Source organism: Lissotriton vulgaris, chromosome 9 (genome assembly GCF_964263255.1).
Source record: "Lissotriton vulgaris chromosome 9, aLisVul1.2, whole genome shotgun sequence".
Classification (NCBI taxonomy): Eukaryota; Metazoa; Chordata; class Amphibia; order Caudata; family Salamandridae; genus Lissotriton; species Lissotriton vulgaris.
The window spans coordinates 642,835,757-642,849,374 of NC_141697.1; the positions used below are offsets into that span (position 1 = coordinate 642,835,757).

At 46.4% G+C, this 13,618-nt stretch overlaps 1 protein-coding gene across 9 annotated transcripts in view; it reads right to left on the minus strand.

Annotated features, from left to right (window-relative positions):
• The window catches only part of KAT5 (lysine acetyltransferase 5), a 537,900-nt gene that overhangs the window by 174,751 nt on the left and 349,531 nt on the right, over nucleotides 1-13,618 (minus strand). The gene's annotated exons all lie outside the window — the stretch shown is intronic.

Sequence of the window (13,618 nt, forward strand, 5' to 3'; positions counted from 1 at the left end):
ACAGCGACTAGCTGGTATATACATGACCCAACACCTCATTATACAGTATGAAAACCAAGCATCTGATCCAGGTCCGTTATATAGTTTATTGCAAGACTTACTCCTGAGAAGATGGAGAGGTCTAGGTACCGATCTAATTGAAACGATTTTAGAACAACGTCACAAATATAGAACTTTCCTGACTCCACACTTTGTTTCCGTTCCACCCCCAGTCAGGCAACCATATCACCTAGACAAACAGAATCCTTTACGAGAAGTACATCCAATCCGGAACCCTGATGATACCTTTGAACGTGTGTATGTATACACGCCCATAACTAAAATGGAATTATTGGAAATGAAGAAAATAGTGCCCAGTCATGATAAAGACCCTGCAGGTTTCCACCGTGAAATAAAAGACATGTTACTCATGGGAGATTACACCTATCCCGACATTATGAAAATATTGAAAGTGTTATTGCCTGCCGGTATTTACGAGAAACTCAAAGAAAAAGAATGGGAGGTGGGAGACAAAAAGATTGATTGGGCTGCATTAGAAGCCGAAGAAACTGGCCGAACCCCAGGTGTAGGTCTTGGGGAGAAAACTAAAGCATTACCAGGATTGTTAGTACAGGTTTTGCCAAGATTGTTAGCAACCAAAAAGGAGGACTGGGATGCAATCTCAGCCTGCAAACAGAAACCCGACGAAGACACTAGTGATTTTTATTCCCGATTTGAGAAATGTTTTATTATTAATAGTGGCCTGAAAACAAGTAGCGAGTCATATCCACACCTTTTTGTATCCAAATTAGTCGAAAATTCATTGCCTCAGGTTAAGAATCGTGTACTGAAAGTCGAGAGCACATGGCAAGCTAATACGCCTTCCCAAATGTTACAAATGTTACAGTATCACCAGAACAGAATCAGGGAGGAACATGATCACGAACAGAGACGTATGAAAGACACGAAAATGAAAGTACTAGTTGCTCAGTCAGTTCCAGCTGACGGTCATAAAAGGGGTACGACACAGTCCAATAATTCAGCAGCTCCTGTTAAAGGGACATGCAACTATTGTAAACAGCCAGGTCACTATGTAAATGATTGTGCAGTTTTGAAACACAATATAGCTACAGGTAAAACTAAAGAGAGACCGCGTCCTCCTAGACAGGACCAGGTCCAACAACACGTTCCACAGAATATACAGCCTATGCAGATTCCACAACAGACCGTAGCGGTACCACAGCCACAGCCCATTGCCGCAACGCAACATGTCACTCAGCAGATGTACCAATATGCACAATCCGACTACCCCGATTACCAGCAATACACATGAAACAGCCTAGAGAGGGAGGTTGGCTTGCCTCTTATTGAGGTTCCTGTAGATCAAGAGGGTCCTTATGTACATAGTCAGGTATTAGGGAAAGATAGAAAATTTTTGATTGACACAGGGGCAAGCAGGACAACCATCAGTCACGACGAGGTTCCAGGGGCACCCCTCTCAGGCTCACAGAATGTTTCCCTTGGATTTTCAGGAAAGCCTATTGTTAATGAAGTATCAAAACCAGTTCCCCTTGCAGTTGGTCCATTGTCCCGTACTACAGATTTATTGCTCACGAAATCATGTCCAGAAAACTTGCTTGGTATTAAGACCCTGAAAGCTCTAGGAGCTGTAATTTGTTGTTCTCCGGAAGGAGTAAGGTTGTTCCTTCGTGATTTTAAGGGACATTATGTATTGAGAGATTTTGACCCCAGGTTACAGAATGTTCCTGCACATTTATGGGCGAAAGGCCCCACTGATGTAGGTTGTATGCACATTACTCCGTATCGTGTCACACTCAAGCCAGGAGTAGTACTACCACGCATCCGACAATACAAGTTACCACCAGATGCTGTAGTGGCTTTACTGAAAATCATTGACGAGCTCATTGCACAAGGAGTGGTTGTAGAAACCGACTCCAATGTTTGTAATTCCCCTATCATTCCAATTCTTAAACGTACAGATCCAAATGCACCTCCAGTTTATCGATTAGTTATCGATTTACGAGAATTAAATAAATGTATTGTACCACAATATCCCGTGGTCCCAGACATTTCGTCCTTATTGACTGCTATTGATTCCGAAGCGACGTTCTTTACTGTAATCGATCTCAAGAACGCCTTCTTTAGTGTCCCCATTGATCCGGAAAGCCAATACCTTTTCGGATTCTGTTTAAATGGCCGAAGCTTCAAATTTGCACGCGCACCTCAAGGATTCACAGAAAGCCCCAGCATCTACAGCCAAGCATTAAAACGACAACTTGACAGTATACACATGCCTGCCAACACTGCCCTACTCCAATACGTCGATGATCTATTGATCACCGCCCATAGTGAACCAGAATGTGAACAAGCATCACTGACAGTCTTGCATTTCTTGGCGGACAAGGGACACAAGGAGTCTCCTTCGAAGCTACCATTCTGTGCCCAGCAAGTGGTGTACCTTGGGCACTTGCTGACCAAGTGGGGTAGGCAGCTGACACCTGAACGAATTCAGTTAATTGCACATCTTCCGCAACCCAAGACACAGAAAGAAGTACGAGCCTTCATTAGACTCACTTCTTATTGCAGACAATTGATTCCACAATATGCATTCCTAGCTAAACCACTCATACAGTTGACAACACAGGAGGCAGCGTCTTCGACTGTTCTCCCATGGACTCAGGAACATACACAAGCTTTTGACAAATTAAAGAAAGCCTTATGTCAAGCACCAGTGTTAGCAACACCATGTTACAGTAAACCTTTTACACTTTTTGTCACAGAACGCGATGGCACAGCGTTGTCGGTTCTCACTCAGCTACAAGCAGACAAACACAGACCGTGTGCTTATTTTTCGAGTACATTGGATCCAGTAGCCCAGGCCTTGCCTGCGTGCTTAAAGTCAGTTGCAGCTACAGCCCTAGCAATCAGACAAAGTGACTCCATTGTATTAGGACATCAATTGACAGTACAAGTTCCACATTCTGTAGAGGTTCTTTTAAACAGAACCCAGACTCAACACCTGACTGTAGCACGACTGACAGGTTATGAATTGACATTATTCCAACCACACATAGAAATCAGACGCTGTAATACACTGAATCCTGCTACACTTTTACCATCGAGCACAACAGATCCTACTCCACATGACTGCGTAGATGTAGTTGACACAGTTACGAAACCCAGACAAGACTTGACAGATGTTGCATTACCCGATCCTGACCTGACACTTTATGTGGACGGTTCATGTTTAAGAACAAGTACAGGAGAGTTAGTGGCCGCGTATGCAGTGACCACTGAAACTGAAGTCATAGAAACATATCGCATTGACACCCTGTCAGCCCAAGCAGCAGAGCTCATTGCTCTGACCCAAGCCTGTATACGTGCCAAGAACCTGAAAGTAAACATATACACAGATTCACGTTATGCATTCGGAGTCGTTCACGACTTCGGTGTCCTTTGGCAAGAAAGAGGTTTCTTGACCTCTCACGGAGCCAAGATTCAGCATGGCCCCCTCATTCAAGCCCTATTGGAAGCAATACATTTGCCTACAGCCATAGCCATCATGAAGTGCAAGGCACATACAAAAGTCACAGACAAGATTTCTCAGGGCAACGATTTTGCAGATCGAACAGCCAAACACACAGCACTGACTCATACTCAAACGACGGACATGACGAAGACTGATGTAAACTCACTGACACATTGCATGACAGTCAGGGACCCCACACAAGATGTCATCGACATACAGACACATGCCACTCCAGATGAAATAAAGAAATGGGCTGAACAAGGAGGGGTCCAGACAGACCAAGGATGGATGACGAGGGGAAAGACCACTTGGTTTCTCCCCGACTCTATGGTTCAAGTTATCATCAACACAGCACATAGTCCAGCACATTTAGGAGAAAAAGCCATGTTAGACAGTGTACAGAATCTTTGGTTCAACAAACATTTACGAGCAGCAGCAAAACAGAAAGTGTGTTCCTGCATGATCTGTTGTCAGTTCAATCCAGGCAAAGGTATTCCCGTCGAGCAAGGTGGATTCCATCCTCCCGACTATCCTTTTGAAGTCCTCCAGATGGATTATATCCAGATGGACAGATGCCGAGGATTTAAGTATGTCCTCGTAGTCGTATGTGCCCTATCCCGATGGACAGAAGCATATCCCGTCCCAGATTACACTGCCCCGACCACTGCCAGGCAGATGGTTCGTGAGTTTTTCCCTCGATACGGTTTGCCCCGTGTCGTATATTCAGATAACGGTCAGCCATTCTCATCTGAGCTTATGAAGCAGGTTTCTCTTCTATTGGGGTACCAGTGGAAGTTTCACTGTGTCCGGCATCCGGAGGCAGCAGGTCTCGTGGAGCGACACAATCAGACTCTGAAAACTCGCCTTGCAAAAGCGTGTAAAGAGAAAGGAGTGGATTGGATAGTAGCATTGCCAGTTGCACTTTTTTATATGCGAATGGTAGCCCATTCTAGGACAGGGCTATCCCCGTATGAGGTGGTCTTCGGTAGACCTCCTAATATGTGGGGGACGCCTCTGCCGCGAAAAATCACCGATGTTGACAGTACTATGCTGACAGATTACCTTGCTTCTTTGATGTCTGCACTACAATCATGTCGTTCACAGGTCGCGGCAGCCTTCCCAGACAACACCGAGGTGAAGCCCCATGAACTGGTTCCGGGAGATGTTGTGGTCGTTCGGAATTGACAGGTCAAGCCCGTTGGAGCCCCGCTGGAAGGAGCCGAAGATTGTTTTGTTAACAACCAGGACTGCTGTAAAACTCGAGGGGCGGAAGGGGTGGGTGCACTCCAGTCACGTTAAACGATTCCATGGACTTCCGCCAAACCCTGGTTCCCAGAACTCTAACATTCCAGACACAGATACCAAACTCCCCCTTCTAGAGAAAACTCCCCAAGAGGAGTATCGCCAGAAATTGAGGTCTAGTAAGTCAGACAGTTTAATTGTTTAAGTCCCCTCCTGGGTGAAGCGGTTAGGCAGTTTCTGACAATGTATAAGTTAGACCCAAATAGAGAGAGATAGACAGGAGACCAAGAAGCAAAAATATCGTAAAAGTCTCCGGAGCAGATGTATCTGCACATTACTTATTATGCTTTTTCTGAGTCTTACGATTATTCTTTTGAGTTGGATGCTATACATGTATTTTCCTCTTGCACATTCTTTTTCTAATAACACTGCAGAGCACACGTTTAGTGCTCTACCCCCACACGAATTGTCTTATCGACTTGCGCTGCGCAACAATACATTCATTCGTATGTTACACCATTCTCACCAGACCAACAATGCTACTAATTGTTGGATATGTGGCCGACTCCCTCCCTATCAGAACTACAAGGGAGCTCTGCCTCTCTTTCCTTACCCGTTTACACATAATGGTTCCTGTGGTGCCTGGTTTAGTTTAATATCTTCTATAGATACCGACTCTAAGGTTTCCCAAGGCAATTGGATATGGGGAAATCTGAACACAGTCATGAACAAAGCATGTTTCCCGAACGAAGAAGGTCTTCCACAAATGACAGGGACAGATCTAGAAAATGAAGTGTATGGATTAGGCAATTTCACACTTAACCTCATGATTCTAAACGTTCAGTCAGAAACCAGTCCAGACTTACCATCCATATCAGTTCTACCAGCAAAAGGTGTGTTATGTGTTAGGAAAAATGGTTCAGTACATCTAGGTCACAGTGACTGTACTACTGTGGTCGAATTCAGTGATCAAGGCAAATCTACATTCAAAGCTTCCCGACATTCCTATTTTATATGTGGTCAGACAGCCTATGTCCGTTTACCTCCAGACTGGGATGGTACCTGTTTCATTGCATTCTTATTGCCACCAGTATTCCTAGCCCTATCTGACTATCACAGGAATTCCCGCCTTAATATCGTTAGACACAAAAGAGACCTCCCACTAGTTGATCTGACTAAAACTACATGGGAACAATATACAGATTTCAATAAAGGATTCTTTCCCTATCTAGGAACTGTCTCCAATAGTAAACTGATACGTAGATTAACCAGAATTCTCGAAGCGGTAGTGAACGAGACTACTTCAGCTTTGGGCAACTTAACAGAGGAGCAGTCTGCTATGAGACTTGTTGTTCTTCAGAACCGCCTTGTCCTTGACGTCATCCTGGCCGATAGGGGCGGGGCTTGTAGAGTCATCGGATCCAGTTGCTGCGTATTTATTCCAAATAACGCGCCATCAGTCTATAAAGCTATTACCAGACTTCACGAGATTGCTCATCTGATACACCAGAATCCAGGTTCCTGGACTTGGTCCGGTTGGCTCTGGAGTGTAGTATCGGCCTGGGGATGGAAGCTACTGTCATTCCTAGGAATCATATTGACCATAGTATTCAGTTGTTGTCTATGTTTACAATGTGGGCCAGCGATTTGCGGCTTGTGCGCCACAGCATGTGTTCCCCATTCAAGTGCACGTTCCCATTCCCGAAAAAAGAAAGAGGAACAGATGATGTTATATGAACAAATAGATGGGCTCATGAAAATTGACATATCTTAATGGGTCCGTAGGGGACAAGGAGGGAATGAGGTAATTGGAATTTTTATAGTCAAGTGTGTCCCCTAACGTGTACCCCATCGACTCCATGTACGAGTTTAAAGTGCATGTAACTTCCCTCCACAACCGAATCTGATGACGCAAATACATTTGCGTCCAACGTTAACATGTCCTCTATCAGATCCACCATGAATGGATCGATAATTCTGTTCTTAAGTATGCCATGCCACCGTCTTTATGTGGTGCACTCCCACGTTTTCCTGGCTCTGCCGAGCTAGGTCCTGATTTCTGTCTTCAAGCCACCTCTGCCTCTGCCTCTGAAAGCTGCAGCGTGGAGATGTATCCCTGACCTCTGCCTTACTTCCTGCCAAGCGAGCGGTGCCCGGCTCGGCCTGGTCTGCCTGCCAAAAACAGTATTTTGCCTTCAAGTTATCAGCATAGCCAGCTCAGCTACGAAAACATATCCCCGACTGCAGAGCAAGGGCCAAGCCTTCCTGTCCTCCCTCATGAAATTCATTGCTCCAGTTACCATGGTAGGCCCCTGGCTCCGAGCATTTGCACCCAGACACGCATACATTCAGTATAGAATAGCCTCTGCCCGAAAGACCTTTTACTCCAGATTAAACATCCTCCAAACACAAGATATCAGATATGTTTTAGGGACAGGTCGATCTGACATGCCAGACTTCTGTCTCTTCTACTAGTGTTAAAAGTCAGACCCTTAGCTTCCTCCAGATACACGTCAATCACACGTCATATTAGCTGCGTGCGCATCCAGGCCATAAGTTTCTGCGGACTCCGCAAGAATTCTCTAAGCATCCACCCACTTATGACACTTTTCTGTGACGTTTCTAGTTCACGCCTCTGTGCACACCCATGTTCACGCCTTTTTGCTACGCACATGTGTTCTTATCGTATACATTTCACTTGTCACGCCAACTGTATTCAATCCTATTGTGTCATTTTACTATATATGTCATGTACCGTTAATAAATCGTTGACATCTTTTCCTGCCATCATTGCATACCCGAACCCTTGTATTGATGGAATAGATCTCCATTGACTCGAGTCATTTATGATTAAAGCCCTTATGACTCAGACACCACGGACTCTGCCTCTCATTTGATTGAGCTATTTTGTAACCTGTCTGAAATTATATGGCAAACTCGTATACGGTAAAACATTTACCACAAGGTGGAAAGGCAGGAGGTCCTGAAAGCGGTGACGGACATCTCCAACTAACTATTAGGAAGCTCGCAGAAGGACACGGATGCTGAGAAGAAAGCTGAACATTCGGACACTAACTCGCCAGGAGCTGATAGTGTACAAGCACCGAGGGTCACTCCGGGAACAGCGGACGAACTGCTGGATGAGTAGTACCAGATATTGACTGGGTGCCTTGGAGCTGCAGGGAGCGAGGGGTGTTCGCCGGGTGGGGATGTTTCTTGAATGGGTGTCGCCGTAGATCTTGGGGCCAGATGCAGTACAGGCGCATTGGGGCCTAGCACGTGTAAAAATTCTTGAAGGTCGATATAAAGTCTGGAGGGGGAGATGGGGGAAGGGAAGGAAAGTGTTTCTGGAGGGGGGTTTCGTGAGCTTAAAACCGGGAAAGTACAAGACCACAGTTTGGCACCAAGCACCCTCCGTTGCCCTTACGGCATGCCATCAGTGACGACTGGTGAACTAGGTGACGACTGAGTTGTTACAAAGGTTTGGATGGGGGCTAGCAATGTTGTTCTAGGTCCTGTTCTGGGGAGGGGCAAGGGGAGTTGGGGATGGGCAGAAAAAGGGGGGAATCTGGTGTGTCAGATACAAGTAAGGAGATAAGGCAGGTGGTACTGAGCAACAATGGGGATGATGCCTGATTTAAGATGTCTTACCTGGAATGTGAGGGGCTTGCACACGATGACGAGGAGGCACAAGATACATGCCTACTTGGTTAGAAGAGGAATACATATAGCGCTGCTCCAGGAAAGACACCTTACAAAGGAGGAGGGACTGGCTTTGCAGCGTAGATGGAGGGGACAGGTATTCAGTACGGCATATTCAGTATTTGCTAGAGGAGTTTTGATATGGATAAGGGCAGGGGTGCCGTTTCAGGTCACGAATCAAACTATTGACCCTGAGGGCAGATTTGTAGTGGTGGAAGGGAGACTGAGAGGGCAGAAAGTTGCGCTATGCAGTATTTATGCCCCAAACACTGAACAGGGGTGTTATTTTGAAAAGTTATCAAGCACACTAGCGCCTTATCTTTCAGGACTAGTGATAATGGGGGGAGATTTTAACTCCATTGTGGCTGTGTCCTCGGATAGATCGCACCCGCCTTTACTAGACTCCCCGGTGCGTAGGACAGCTAGGGGAAGGCTGAATTGGCAGACTAAATGGGGATTGATAGATATATGGCGCGCACAACAACCTCAGGATAAAGACTACTCTTACTTTTCAGCGGTGCATGAGCTACATGTTCGATTAGATGCAGTACTGTGCTCACCGCAGATGGCTCCATCAATAGTGAACACAGAATACCTCACACGAACACTATCAGACCATAACCCACTGTTGTTTGACTTGCGCTGGATGACAACGCGGTCAGCTATCCCAAAAGGGAGGCTACAGTCGGACATGTTGGAGGACACAACCTTTCATAACGACATAAAGGAGGGAATCACACACTATTTCACTGAAAACGAGAACACAGCCACCACAAGGGGGGTAGAGTGGGACGCATTTAAAGTAATGATATGAGGGATCTGTATCAGTAAACACGTGGGGGTTAGGAAGGTCTTGCTACAGGACGTGGGTAAGGCTGAGGGCAAGCTGAGGGCGGCTGAGCTGGCTCGCGCTGGCCATCAGACAGACAGGAAGAACTGCTGGCGGCTAGGGAAGCAGTAGCAATGGAGGTGGAAAGATTGAGGAGCTATGATTACAAGGAGTATAATGCGCGAATGTATGTTGAGGGAGATAAGGCTGGAACGTTGCTGGCGTGGATAGCCAACACAATAGCATGGGGTTCCACGATTTTGGCCTTAACGGATCAGGAGAAGACACGGTATTTACGCAACGTGAAATTCTGCACAGGTTCCTAGCTTATTATGAAAAATTGTACGAAAGCACTCTGCTAGCAATGGAATCGGACATAGATGCCTTTCTGGACACTGTTTCCTTGCCACAGTTAGAAGCAGAGCAGGCAAAATGTTTGGGTAAGGAAATCACACTGGAAGAGGTACGATGTGCGATTAAGCAAATGGCTCGTAATAAGACACCAGGAGTAGATGGTTTACTTGTAGAGTTTTACCTACAATTTATTGACCTTCTGGCCCCCCGACTGCTGGAGGTTTATAATGAGGCGAGGAAGCTGGGTTGTCTCCCTAGTACCATGAGAGAAGCACTAGTTATTCCGCTATTAAAATCAGGGAAGGATAGTACAGATATCACTGCTTACAGACCATTATCAATGCTGACCACAGATTATAAGGTTTTGAGTAGGATACTGGCGACACGCCTCATGCAGCATATGACGGAACTGGTACATGAAGACCAGGCCGGGTTTATCCCGACCAGGAATACAGCCAATAATATACGGAAGTTGATAAGGATTATGGGAGAGGTAGATCAGGATGCTGTAAACCCAATGGTGCTGTCGGTGGATATAGAAAAAGCCTCAGATAGCCTAGAATGGAGATACCTAGGTGCGACATTGGGGCGTTTTGGGTTGGGAGAAGATTTTGTGAACTGGACGAAGGTGTTATATATACGAATGCAGTTGCTAGAGTGAAAGTAGGAGGGCTGGTATCCCCTCAATATGGCGTGGCACGAGGTAAGAGGCAGGGATGCTCTCTATCCCCGCTGTTGTTCGCACTAGCAATGGAACCCCTGGCCGCGAGAGCGTGATTGGGAAGATATTATGAAGGCTTAATCTTTAGAGTTGACCAGCAGTATATCTCATTATACGCGGATGATCTGCTGATGTTCCTGGGGGACGCTGATGTGGCGCTAGACGGCGCAGCGGCCTTGTTGTCAGAGTTTGGAGATGTGTCAGGACTACGTGTGAATTGGGCCAAGACATGTCTGTTCTCGGTGAAGCACGGTGGGCGCCCACCGGAGTGGGAAGGAGCAGTGCGTTGGGAGCCGACGTGTCTAGTTTATCTAGGTGTGAACATATACCATGGAGCGGTGGACCTACTGGACAGGAATATAGGAAGATGTGTGAGGGCCTTGAAGGGTAATATGGCCTTTTGGTCCACGCTGCCCCTATCGGTGATGGGCCGCATTGCTTTATTGAAAATGGTAGCATTGTCACGACTGCTATATTATTTCAGGACGTTGCCGGTTTGGATACCGAACTCGGTCTTTTGGTCATTGCGATCAATGGTAATAGGCTTCCTGTGGGGCACGGGACGGAGGAAGGTGGCTCTGAACAGCCTGACACATCCAAAAGCGGAAGGGGGACTAGCGGTCCCAGATTTTGAATTATATTATCTGGCAGCACAGCTACAAGTGCTAACGCAGGAGGTTGCAAAGGAGTTTAGGGGCCCAGAAGCTCAGAGAGGGAAAGGAATACCACGACATGTGCTGTCTTATATATTACAGCAAAAGTTGGACCTTGCCGAGCTAACGCAGGAGGAAAAAACACTACGATTGTGCTGGAACCGAAGCCAACGGAAAGCGGGTGTATTACACCCTTATGCGCCAGAAATACCGTTGGGGATGCTTACGGTGTTACCGCACGGGAGTGACTGGACGCCATTGATGGAATGAGAGAATGCTGGGATACAGATGATAGGGGATTTATATGAGGAAGGGGAGCTGTTGTCGTATGGGGTCTTACAGGAGAGGTATGATCTCCCCAGGGGAGGATTCTTGTTGCATGCGGCAGTGACACATGCAATAAGACAGCAGTGGCGAGAAGGAGCGACAGAACCTAAAGTGACGAAGGCGTGTCAATATGTAGTAATGGCGGTGGGGACCTTTAAGGCGGTCACATGTTTGTATTCAAGGATGTTACAGGAAGAACTAGCGCCCCTAGAGGGATTATAAGTAAAATGGGAAGAGAGAATTGGGAAGCCAATACCGGAAATGACATGGGAAAGCATAGTGCGTAGAGCTTGGAAGGGTACGAAGAGCGCAAGGTTCCAATTTGTGCACTTCTTTGTGTTACACAGGGCATATCTGACACCTGGAAAGACCAAGAAGTATTTTCAGGTGGAAGAAGCGATGTGCCCCAGATGTAGGAGCGAAGGAGTGGAGTTAGAACACATGCTGTGGGAGTGTCCAAGATAGGAGATTATTGGAAGGAAGTGGGCAGTATATTGAAGGAGGTAACAGAACGGAGCTTAACATATGACATAGCAACTTGCATATTACATTGGTTTCCCCACACACCCAAAACGAAGTTGACAAGTAAATTTGTGGACCTAGGCTGCTATTAGCGAAAAAGGAGATAACGAGACACTGGAAAGCGAAAGAGGGCCCTTGCAGCAGACGGTAGAAAGCAGAACTGCAGCAGTGGGCCAGCAGCGACAGTAAGCTTAGATTCGCACAGGCGCAACGCACAAAAAAAGAAAAGGACTTTGAAACGGCAAGGGTGTGGGAAATGATGGTACAGGCACTAGCTGACACTCTCCAGGAGGATGATTAGGACAAGGCTAATAGTAATGGTAATCACCAGCAAATCACATGAAAGGATAGCTCAAGCAGAAGTATGATAACAAATAACAGCTCGACATGAACAGTTACAGGATGACACACCAGGAGGGGAGGGAAGTTGGGGGGGGGGTGTTGAGTATGATGAGCAGGAGGTAGCGGGGTAACCATTGCTTGAGGGTATGTATTAGGGATGGAACTAGATCATGGGGGAGGGGAGATTGGAGGAGACTGCAATGGTATGTTGTAACTGAATGCTCAGAAAATAATAAAAATTGTAAAAATAAAAAAAAGGAGCTCTTTGTCAAGCTGGATCCCATGATATTCAGCAGCCATATTAAGTAGCTCTATGTACCCTACATTGTTGTCTGTTGGAGAGGGTTTTGAAGGGTATAGATCAGGATCATTGTCTGTATTAGGATCTGTATTGTAGTCAGGCCATGGATCAGGACTAATGTTCCCGGGTACATCCCAATCTCCATCCCCGTCATCTTGGTGGTCAGGTGACTGGTAAATTTGTAGGAGTAATTAGCAAATTTGGGTCAAGTGGGGAAGGAGGTGTAAAAGGAGGGGGAGAAGGATTAGTACCAAAAATGTTCTTCTTAAGTGGAATGTGGTCAACTTTCGCCATCTCTGGCTTCCGTTTACCTGGTAGTTTTAAGTGAATATGTCCAGTTTTTGGATTCCTTTCTAGTTGTTTGTGTTTCGGGTCCATGTTGGAAGGCGGGACGACGAAAAGAGGCTCCTTAGATGAGGGAGGAGCTGTTTTGTCTTTTGGCACCAGAATTATCGGTACTGAAGTTTTCAGCGCCGAGTGTTTTGGATCCGAAGATTTAGATTTGGATGCCGAAGGATTTGGCACAATGGCATGCTTGGATTTTGGTGCTGAAGTTTCCGGTTCGGTGCCGGAATGGGGCCAACACGATCCTGAGCCGGAAGGCTTTGATATGTGTTTCAGTGCCGAGCCCGAAGGCGGGGCGTCCGAAACTGTTCTTGGTGCTGACCTTGGCCTGAAGGCAGTGGAGGGACCATAGCCTTTTTGTTCTGCACTTTTTGGGGAAGGGGAGTATCAATACTCGTGGTATGTTGACACTGTGTAACGTCCTTTTCCATGTCGGAGTCTTCTGACATGGAAATGTGTTTCTCCTCTTCTTCGGCTCCTTGTGCGTCAAAGGCTTCATGATCGGAATCTTCTCTGCAGAGATCCGGTGCGGAGCCACTTTGTTGTTGCATTTCGTGACACAAGTTGCACACTTCGTGCAAGTTGGTGCGTGTATACTTCATGCGACATTAGGGACAGAATTTGAATTGAGTCTGTTCCATCCACTGCGAGCTGACCCGACATGGTTAGGCCCAACGGCCTCCCTTGAATTTTCCGATCAAAGACTTTGAACCGATACAATATACGTAGAATGGGAAACGCGATCGAGAAA